The following is an 11,590-nucleotide window of genomic DNA, read 5'->3' as shown; positions in this document are numbered from 1 at the left end:
ACCACTAGAGCTAGTGAGTACTTTTACCATACACCAGTCCTGACAACTGTGATCATGGTATGTGTAATGGCATCTATCCTCCACTCAGCCCAGATCCAGACAGGAGATCAAAGTGATATGCCCTATAACACAACAAGAAACTGCTAGCAGCAAAAAACCCTTACTTCTCCTGTTCTGAGTCTTTGGAAGATCTTTAAACACAAACTTTATTCATTGAAGATGAATCTTATATGAATATATAATATTGAATATATAATATCTGTCTTCAATATATATATGAATATATATATTGAAGACAGATAATTTTCACATACGTGATTTGCACTTGTTTGGAGAAGCTGCAAATCATGTGGATTTGAGAGATCACTTTGACCTCAGTCCATTGAGGCTGTCAGGATGAAAGATCAGGCTTTTGTATTGGACATGCAGGAAAGGGAGTGAGTAGATAATCAACACGCTCTGGTCTCAGACCATTAAGACAGAGGCGAGACTGCTGAAGAGGCAGGATAAATGAACTAGGACACAAGTATGTTTCTGTTTACGTAGAATATTATTTTTGCTCTGTTAGAATTATATCTCTGAAAAGACAATTTGACTAGGCAGTTAACATCAGTAAAAAATGAAAAAAACACTGTCTATTGAGGCTGACTGTCCTTTCTATTTCTATTCCTGGGTCAGTATGCTATAAATAGATGTCTTCAGGCTCAGTTATTGGCTCTTTCTGGATATGAGCAAATAAACAACTCAGGAAAGCCCCACTCTGAGGGCTTCCCTAGTACTGCTTTTTATTTTGTTACCCACAAGTCCAGGCATTGAAAGATGTTGTGGGGTAATGCGGCTGATTGCTTTAGGAAAACATGCAAACTGGAAACCCAAGAACTATGTATATGCCTAGAAGGTAAGCATTATTTGGTTTGGGAATAAGGACACTCCATCATTCAGAGCTGTGCAGTGATTTCATCTTACTTATTCTGACATATTTAGAAACCTGTAACTTTTTAAAGCCCTGTCTAAAATGATAACTTGGCTGTAGTCACATATTGCCTTTTTAGAGGGAAAAAAAAAATAGGACTCTGAGTCTGAGCACACTCGCTACGCTTGAGATATGTATGAAGGTATACAATATTGAGAGAAAATATCAACAGAATCTTTCTAACTCGTAAAAAAGGATTTATAGAGAGGAACAGAAGCCTGTGAATAGAATCGTCCTCTAAACTGTAACAAGTGTGAACATTTGTGTTCTGAATTAATCCTTCTTGCTGTATGGCTTTTTAGTTAATACAGAGTAATAATAATAATACAATTATTACTGTTTAACCAGTTGTAGGGATCTCATTTACCTTGAAGTCTTTGCTTTCTTCTGTCCAAATAGGCACAATTTTCACCATTTTGTGTAAAGTGACCCAGCCTCTTCTGTCATCAGGGTGCAAATATGACCCAGCTGTGTTTTATCTGGAAGATCCACAAGCATGTTAGCAGTAGAGAATGGAGCAGCACATAGAAAATACATAGTGAGCTAGTATGATCCCTGGAAATCTCTTTTGGTTGTCTTTCCACAATATCTCACACTGTTACACTAATATTTTATGTCCTAAAATAAACATGTTTTGCAATCAGAGTAGAATTGTGTCTATGCAATGCTAAATAGTGACTATTTTAAATTAATCTGGAGGAAAAAATAAATAGTTTTTAGATCTCTCAGACTGTGTAATGCTGGTATTACTTGTTACTTTCCTGACATTACCTAAAAGGTCTAGTTGTGTTTAAAAGTTTAAATTTTTATGTTGTCTGGTACCTGTTCTGCAGAAATATTAGAATATAAAAATTGTTGAAGATTATGGGTTCACCAGCAAGTTTTCCTCACTTGGGAGTGATCTGTTGCTTATTTAGAGTATAAACAATCCCATTAATGTTAAAATAATTGTTTGAGACATTTTATTGTGCTTGGATTTTCAGTATAAGTGCTGAGAATTGCAACTTGGCTAACGTCAGCAGCAAACAAACATCCTGTCAGTGTGCCTGGCACTCTATGTTCCTGTACGATTGGCAGGAAACAGTGTTTGGGGAAAGGGAAGATGGACATTACAAAAATTATAAACTTGTTTTCCCAAGACAATGACATGATACAAACCCAAAGGAGCCTTTTATTAAAATATTTGCTGTTAGATTAATGAGTTGCGGGGGTAAGTGGGGGGAGGAATGGGTAGAGGGTGTGATTGCTCAACGTGTAACTGAGGTTTAATATAACTGGCATATTATACACATATTTCTTTTCCCATAAGCTATGCTTTAGCCACACTTTAGTATGCATGGAGTTGAAACCACCTCTCTATATGTGCCCATCCCACTGAGGTTCATTTCCAGTACACTGTACCGGCAGTAGTTGCTATGTTAACTTGGTCTGCCTTCATCATCCATGTCCAGTGCAGATGTCCTTCTAATTTATGGGTCTATCACAGCTCAAAGTGTAAAGCAGACCATTTTGTTGTTGTTGTTGTTGTACTAGTGCCATCCTGGAATTGTGCAGAAGTTTAGCTTTAATCTCTGCAGGGCATTTTATGCAAGTCCAGCAGGCCAAAGCTGCAGTATATGTGCTAGCAAGCATGTTTCCTAGCTACCTGGGCGGTGTTCTGCTCAGTCACTCTCCAAAACTCTTAGAGCTGTGCTGCAACCTGAAAGCTCCTACAATGAAGTGAGAAAGCTCTTCACCAGACTGCAGTCCTTCAATCTCAAAACCTTCTGGCTTTCTCTGATGCTTCTGTCCTGAAAAGTAGTCTGGAGCAATTTATGAGTTTTATACATCCCTATGGGCAACCAGATAGCTTGTTTTGTCATCTATACAGCACACAAGCAGGTAAGGCCTGTCTGGAGGGGATCGTTGAATCAGGTTGTGTGGTGCTACATTTAAGTCATTAAAGGATTCAACAGTTATAAGTTCTGTACCACCCTGTTCATGTTTGGAAGTTGTTTTATCCCTGGAATTGTACCCTTCCTTGAGGCATCCATCTGTCCCTGCCTTGCCCCCTTTTCCAAAGTGTTCCTCATCAGTCTTCCCTATGGACAAACCCCTTGCCCAATTCCCCACCTACCAAATTGTCAATTCTTGTTTGTTCTGCCTTTAGTTCTAGAAAATTCTACAGTAATCAATGTGCCTTTGGTTTGTATATGTTGTACCCTCCCATCAGGTCTTCTCATTGGTTATTCTTATAAGCCATTCCTTGTGATCCTCCCACTCCCTTTCCCGATTGGTTGTATTCAGGTCTCCAGTCCTTGGTCCTCCCCTGTTTATAAGTCAGTGTAACCCAGGTTCTGGGCTCTTCTGCCTTGTCCCTTCAAGAGTTTGTTCTCTGAATAAATGCTTTAGATTATACAAGCAGGAGAGTTTCCTCTTCGTGTTTGCTTCCAACCTGCGCCTGTTGTCCATCTCAGTGCCGTAGAGCAACAGCTCTAAGCCACTGCTCCCCTCAACCTGCTTGGGGGTAGTGTCCCTTTGGCACCAGTGCTGGGGTGGCAGAGAACTAGCCCTAGAGTCTTTCAGGGTGTCAAGGTTGTGTTTGAAGGACAGTCACAACTGGGAAGTGGAATTTTTTTTTTTCTTACTCTTTCCAGGAGGCATATCTAGAAATATACCATCTTGTCAGAGAGACTCAATAGCATCTTCTGAAACCACCAAAGTAAATTGAAGTTAGTTCTTAAAAAAGGGGTTCAAAACATGCAATTGATAACCAAGAGTGTGATGGTGAAGGTATGAATCAGTTCTCTTCTCTCTGAAGGAGCTGTGCACAGGACATGGGAAAATCTGTGATTCTTTGTTTTCAATCTGTTTCATACTGAGTTCATTGACCATCTGTGGAATAAAAGAAATTATAATGTTGTGACCTCCATAACTGATTGTTATAAACATATATGTTAAGAAATTAAAGAAGCTTCCAATAATCTTAGGTTGGAGAGAAGATATTAGTAAATTATTTGCGTTTTGTTCGACTGTGAAAGATTTTTTGCTGTTGTGAAAGACTTTGAACTAAAAGATGTCAGCTTTGCATTGGTGTGTGATACCATCTGGCACATTTGTGGCAGCAATTGCTTAGTACCAGTGGTGGTTCAAGCAAGGAGCAATTTTGGCAGCAAGTTTGAATAACAATGAGAAAGTTGAGTTTCTGTTCGTTGCTCATAAACAAGGACATTTGTGTCGCCTTACAGTGTTAGACTCAATGAAAAGAAAAGCTTCTGGTGAATATTTGTACTGGTCTTAGCCAATAGAGTGAACTTTCTTAGAAGCTGGTGTGTAGCTGTGTTTTGGATTTGTGCCAAAAACAGTGTTGATAACGGCGGATGTCCTTGTTATAGCTAAGCAGCACTGACGCATCATCAAGGCCTTTTCCTCTCCTCGCACTGCCCCAACAGTGAGTGCATCGGGGGTGCACAACTTGTTGGGAGGCAGCAAACCAGGACAGCTGACCCCAGCTGACCAAAGGGATATAACTTACCACAGAGTGTCATGCTCACCATATAGAGCTGGGGAGAGAAGGTTAGAAAGGGGACATTTGTAGTTGTGGGATTTTTCTTCCCAAGACACGGTTACATGTGATGGAACCCTGATTTCCTAAGGATGGCTGAACACCTGCCTGTCCATGGGAATCAGTGAATTAATTCCTTGTTTTGCTTCTGCTTTTGCTTCTGCTGTACCTATTTAATCTGTTTTTATCTCAATACATGAATTTTTTTTGGTTTTACTGCTTCAGTTCTCTTCCCCATCCCATTGTGCAGGCCTGAATGAGGTGGTGATAGTGGCTGGTTTCTGGCTCAGTTAAAGCTGGGTGCTTCTCTGGAGTCACATGCTTTCCACCTACTCAGGATCTGCCAGCCATACAAGGGGTATTATGCTGCAAAAATGTCGAGAAAAGTTGAAATGTGGAGCAGATAATGTTGTGGAGAAACAACAGTTACAACTTTATGGAAATCAGTGGAACGCATCACCCCATTGGACATTACTATATTGCCATCACACTGTAAATCTTTAAAAGAATTGTCTGACATGCTGTGTCTAGAGTTCCTTTCTTTCCTGTAGAGATGATGCATCTACATGTCCATGGATCAATGTAGAGACACTTATTTCTTCAATTATAGGCAGATGCAGTAGGTGTCGAGGTGTGTTGGAGCAGGTAAGGAGAATCATGTCTAAGTCCAGAAGGCAATTCCTCCTCCAGATCTGTCTTAATCTACAAATAATGCACGTGCAGCATAAAACAAAGAAACCAACCAGTTTAACCAGTTTAACCAAACTGAGCCCTACAGCTTCTTTAGTTCCAGATCTTAGTCATGAAAATGACAATAAGCACTCCTCAGGGGGAAAGGACGGTGTAATTTTTATTGTGGAAATTTAACGTGTTCTTCCTTCCCCTAGTATTGTCACTCCTTCTTACCACAACTGGCTAGTGGATGTTTGATCAAGGATGTCACCTTGTAGACATTGCAGTAAGTCTACCTCTATTTGACTACATGTTCTCTAGCCCAATGCAAAGGTGTGGGCAGGTGTGGCAGCATGCTACCCTCTCAATCCACACAGGTACGAGAGCTTGGGACATGGCTGTCAAGCTTGCTGTCTAAAAGACTAACTTGCACTAGTGGAGCCGTAGGACTCAGTTTGGTTAAGGCTGTCTGAAGCTTCCTTTTTCTTCAGATTCGAGCTCATGAATGTTTGCAATTATATTGCTGTGAAGACTTGGTCACCGGTTTCCTACAATGCTTTCCAGCCTCACTTAGGAGTCTTGTCTTGAGTAAAAATATTCTCCTTCTGGTGAGCTGGTTAGCTGGTGTATAAATGGAGCAAACACAGAGTAGGGAAAGAAAAACCAGCAGCAGATTCTATTTTCAATTGGAACAAATATCATTGGGGAAACTGCATGTAGTCATCATCAGTCACAGTGAGAGATTCCTCTGTGAGTGGCATCTAATTTAATGATTTCACAAAAGGGTGGGGGTGACTCTATCAGTTTTTGGTGGAGTTGACATGCTCATTACATTTATAATAGCCAGGACTTGATCCTGCAAACCTTACTCACCAGAGTGAAAAACAATTTGAGGCAATGCCATTGTTATGTACCAAAAAAAAAAAAAAAAAAAAAAAAAAGGAGAAAAAAAGATCAAATTAAACATATTTTTTTCCTCCCTTTTTACCATCAACAGAATATTTCTGATGCTGATAAAGTGATGCTCTTTCTTGTCTGCCCTAAGATTTAAATCAGTCTTCCATTTTTAATTTGATGTGTACTTGAGGTAAAAACACATTACAGCAATAACCATTATAAAATCTATAATGCAGAACTCACAGGGTAAGCAAATTCTTAGTTATGCTCTATGTTATGACAAAGCAGTAATGTGAAGGGAATAGAATCAAATACTTATTTCTTACAATAGTAGAACTAAAACACTCCAATATCTTGCAATGGTGTCTTTTTGCCAGATTTCATTCCTCCATTTAGTGGTTTAACAAAAGGAGAAAGTAAAATTCAAAATATACCAGGCTGCCTGTGTATCAACTGTCTTGCTAAATGTCCTTCTCTAGTGCATTACTAGAACAATAGCTTGCAGCTGGGCAGCACATGATGATCCCAAGGTTTAAGTCGGTGATCGTGAGGAAACAATCTTACCTTCACTGCTCTATTTCTATCCTCGACTAAGAAGTAAGGTTTGCTGATGCATGTAAAATACAGATCAACATTTATTATACTTTGAGCATAAAAGTATTTTTAAAGTAGTTTTATTGCAAAGGACACTAAAATTGTTTATGGTTAACTGAGAACAGCCCTCTCCAAGAATGAGAGTTGTTCTCTGCCAGCTATGATACACAATTTTGAGGAAAAAAAGATAATGGGAAAGAAAAAGAGAAAAGGAAGATAAGAAAAGGAGAATGAACGTGAGACATAAGTGCAGCTGAAGAGTACAGCTGAATTTGTGGAGACACTGAGATTAATAATTGTGGTAAAAAGTCCCTGAAGGTCATAAATAGGAAAAAGACAATTTTGCATTTCATACTCTAGAGGGAAAAAATATTATCTCATTCTGATAATCAACATATAATGTCTTGAGGCATGCTGTGGGGGGTTTGCACTACCCTATAAAGCATTTATCTATGATCAGTACAGTAAGGATGCATGTTAACCGAGGGCAGCATTATGTTAGCTTTACTTTATGGCAAATCCATCCTTTATAAATTGATAAAAAGGCTGATTTACTTGCAAAGTTTAATTCTATCCTGATTAGTGATCACTTTATCACTCAAAATACGAGAGCAAGGGGGAATTAGAAGGGAAGGTACCAGTTTCCTATTTATGCTTAAAATAATAAGCATTGGACACCTGGCACCCTATAAATACTGTGACACTGTACGATGGCAAATATGGGCACAATGCACTGCTTATTCTCAGTTGGAATCCATCTGTACACTACAGCAGTAAGACAAAAGAGGATTGTAAGCACTTAAAGGCACCTTGATGCAGTCATACCACTTGACTGTTTTATTAATTACCCCATCTGTTAAGTGAAAACTTTCTGACATAGGTTGGTACACGCTCTTAAACCCCTTGGTCTGCTTCCTATTGGTTCCACATGTGTTTGTATTTGTTCTCAGTAGGCAGAGATTCCAGAGAGAAAATGAACCGCTGCAGATCGATTGCAGTATCAGTCATGCAGAAGACATGGTTATGCAGGCCACTTCAGTCTGATTTGCTGTTAACCCTTTGAACACAGAGAAGTAGTGGGTGTGGGGCAGAGAAAAAGAAAGTAAGCTGACAGAGTCCACTGCGAGAAATAGGATTGGTATCATGACTTCTAAATTACTCATCTCATTAGGGGCTCTCTGCCTTCCAATAAGTCTTTGCAAATTATATTTCCACTGCTGCCTGTCTTAGAGCTATGTACTTTAATACAGCCAAGCCAGACAGTATTAGGATAATGTGAAAGATTGCACTGTTGTGCTGAGTATTCCTGCCCATTCTGCACTGCCTGGATAATTCTCTGACAAAATTATAGTGACAAGAGCAGCAACTGAGACCTAGAGTGACAAAAGCCAGAGCATTTAAAAGTAAGGCCGTGATTCACACAAGAAGAAATAAAACAAAGGAATACTGTTGCTAAGTAGTCACAGAAGGTGTAGGTCTGCTTCCCAGAATTTTTGGTTGACGTTTATGGTATTGCTTAAAATTGTATTCTAAAACGTGATTTTCAAAGGCATTGAGGGAAAATTTGAAGTTTGAAGACCTATACTTGACTATGGACACATGGACAATAATTTAGAGCATTTCAATTTATTGAACAAGTGGGATTAAAATCAAAAGACCATCTTTATGTGAACTCACAGGTAGAAAAGCAGTATTCTCATTAATTAAAAAGGATGGCAGTGTGGTACCTGGTAGGGCTTTAAAAACTCAGTGAAAAATTTCTTTAAATGTGACTTCTGTTAATTGTGCACAAGTATTCCTATGATGATGCTTGTAGGAGGCTAGTAGGACTTGTTTCCTCAAAATTTCAAGGCAACATAAAAATTTTTTTTTGTGTTGACTGCGAAATCTGCTAAAGTCTAAACTGAATATAAAGGTCCACATAACCCAGTCATTGTTCATAGAACCATTTAGGTTGGAAAAGGCTAGTGAAGTCATCAAGCCCAACCAAAAACCTGAAAATGGCAATTCTCCTAGTGCCATTTCTACCTCTCTTTGAAATACCTTCATGGGGAGTGAAACAACCACTTTCCTGGATTGCCGTTTTCAGTGCCTGTCTGGTTTCTGTGACGAAATGTTTCCTAATATCCAATTAAACTTTTCCTGGTGCAACTTGAGGTCATTCTGTCTCATGCTGTCACTTGTTTCTTGGAAGAAGAGACTGATCCTCACCTTGCCACAACCTCAGGTAGTTGCAGAGAGTGATTAAGTCTCTCCTGACCCTCCTTTTCTCCAGGTTAAACAAGTGCAGCTCCCTCAGCTGCTTCTCATGGAACTCAGACCTTTCACTAACTTTGCTGACCTTCTCTGGATAACAATCCTCAATGTCTTTCTTGTAGTGAGGGGCCCAGAACAGGACACGGTCCATGATATGTGGACAATCACAACTGTCTTAAACCCTCTAATTAGATATAAAATAATTGTGTAATGGTTACACTAGAGAGCTAGAGGATGTATTTGAGATGACTCCTACAAATTTTAATGCAGCGTTTACATGATATTTTAGCTTTACCAATCATAGAATCATAGAATGGTTTGGGTTGGAAGGGACTTTAAAGAGCATCTAGTTCCAAACCCATTGCCATGGGCAGGGACACCTTTCACTAGAACATGTTGCTCAGAGCCCCATCCAATCTAGTCTTGAACACTTCCAGGAAGAGGGCACCCACAACTTCTCTGGGCCTCTGGTTCTTCGCCACTCTCACAGTAACGAATTTTTTTCTTGTATTTGACCTAAACCCACTCTCTTTCAGTTTGGAGCCATTCGCCATTGTCCTGTCACTACATGCCCGTGTAAGTAGTGTCTCTCCATTTCTCTTGTAGATTCCCTTCAGCTGCTGCAAGGCTGCAATTAGGTCACCTTGAAGCATTCTCTTTTCTGGGGTGAAAAACCCCAGTTCCCCCAGCCTTTCCTCATGGGGGAGATGCTCCATTTTTTCTGATAAACTTGGCAGTACTTCTCTGGACTTGCTCCAAGATGTCTTTTCTGTTCAGAATAATCCTAAAAAAAGTCATCAAAGATTTAGTCTCAGAGTTTATGTGAGATGGACAGTTTATGTACTTGGGAGGGTAACAGACACTCTACATGAACAGAATTAAAAGATGACTGATGGTGTTTCAGTCATCTACTTCTCTTTAAAGATCTAAATTTTCTAAAAAAGCTCAGGTTTAGTCAAGCATGGAAGTTTCCAGGTGTACATGAAGGATATGTAAATTGACCCATTCTTTCAGGGTCACCTGGCAGAATACCATGTGTACATCTTTCCCACAGAAGACTGTAATAAGAAGATGTGGAAATTTCCTAGTTTTGGAGCATTTGAGTCAGATTTTCTATTCTAACATTACTATTTTTCACGTGTTGAATTTGTTTGGCTTGTTAACACATCTTGGTGACTCAGGGATGTTTCCGCTAAAATTAGTTATTTCTCAATGTTCCTTTAGGTGCTCTATTGTTACTGCCAATTATCTTAGTGTATGGTGCTTGTTGAGAGGTATTCAGGGCTGTACTGTTAAAGTTTTGCCTATTTTTAAACTGAGAGATCACATGGAAAAAAGATTTGTGAGCACTGGATCATGTTTAGAGATTAAAGTGTTATGAACATTATAATTTTATTTTTTTATTATACTTTTTATTTTTTAAGGCCAGAAAGAATCTTGACCAATAAAATGTTAATATTTCATTTACATGTATGTACATGTATTAGCCAATTATTCCTCTTTTCCAAGCTATTACCTTAAAACTGATGTTGTTATTATTGAAAATTTATGTAGAAGTATTTGCTATGTTCTGTTTCTGAGGGAGTGAAATAAAAATGGGAAACAGTTATCACCACAAGCCTACAAAACAATCTTGAATCCAACTCAGTTAAGAACAGCACACTAGCCCGAAAAGTGGTCCTTTGTACAAATAGAGTTAATAAAGAGATTTTTATATATATAATTTCTAAGATTATTAGACTTAATATGATGATAAATTCAGGGAAGTCACAATAAGTAGTGGGAGAGACAACAAGTGATTTCTTCCATGTCCCGGTGTTCCTAACCCCTGTGGTTTTGCCTCTGTAGCCTCTTTATATGAAAAGAGAATGTTAAAGACATGGTATTAAAGGTTTTAATAAACCCTTTATTTCTAACAAAATATTTTTATGTAAACATTCATTTCACAGAACATTTTAAGAGGATTTATAATGAAGAGCCAATGCCCATGGACTAGAATAGGTCAATAACCTCCTGCTGATTCATGAATGCAGAAACATTTATATTCAAAACAGCTGATCCTCTGACACTGTTGTATTAGAGCAACTATTATTATTATTATTATTATTATTATTACTATTATTATTATTATTATTATTATTATTATTATTATATTAAATGTGTAGGGCAGGTTTATCTGACAGATATAGGTGCACAGGTGTAACAGACACTGTACTGTTTGCCCCAATGCACTCTTACAGAGTTGAAAGTGACTCCCTCTAAGCCCTAGATAAATTACTGATTTTGCACAGACCTTGTTATTTAATTGGGCTACTTGAACGCTTCTTGTTTTGATGTTTCTATTCTCTTCCATTCTATTTCTAAGAAAAAGACAGTAAAATTTAAACTTCTAGCAATTCATAATTATTTCCACAAAACAGTTCCACAAAACAGGCTGTCATTAGGAAAGTGCTGGGAAATAAGAAAGAAAATGAAGAAGTATATCCTCTAGAAAGCGAACGAGGATTAATAAAACTGCCTGTTACTGGGACTGCACAAGGGAAAACATGCTTCCAACAGTCTATGTGCAGCTTGTGTTTTACTTTACATCTTGCCTTTGTTATGATTCCCAGAAGTGACCAGTGTCATGTTAACAGGAGTAAAGACAGAATTTC

The 11,590-nt window shown here is 38.6% G+C and overlaps 1 long non-coding RNA gene across 2 annotated transcripts in view; it reads left to right on the top strand.

Annotated features, from left to right (window-relative positions):
• The first annotated feature begins 743 nt into the window (after positions 1-743).
• Positions 744-11,590, top strand: part of LOC120765993 (uncharacterized) — a 32,031-nt gene continuing 21,184 nt past the window's right edge. For both annotated transcript variants that reach the window (XR_005704543.2, XR_005704542.2), the window contains exon 1: positions 744-898. This is a non-coding gene — a long non-coding RNA (uncharacterized LOC120765993). The remainder of the gene's footprint in view (positions 899-11,590) is intronic.

Source organism: Hirundo rustica, chromosome Z (assembly GCF_015227805.2).
Source record: "Hirundo rustica isolate bHirRus1 chromosome Z, bHirRus1.pri.v3, whole genome shotgun sequence".
Taxonomy (NCBI): Eukaryota; Metazoa; Chordata; class Aves; order Passeriformes; family Hirundinidae; genus Hirundo; species Hirundo rustica.
This window is presented reverse-complemented; position numbering and strand designations above follow the sequence as displayed.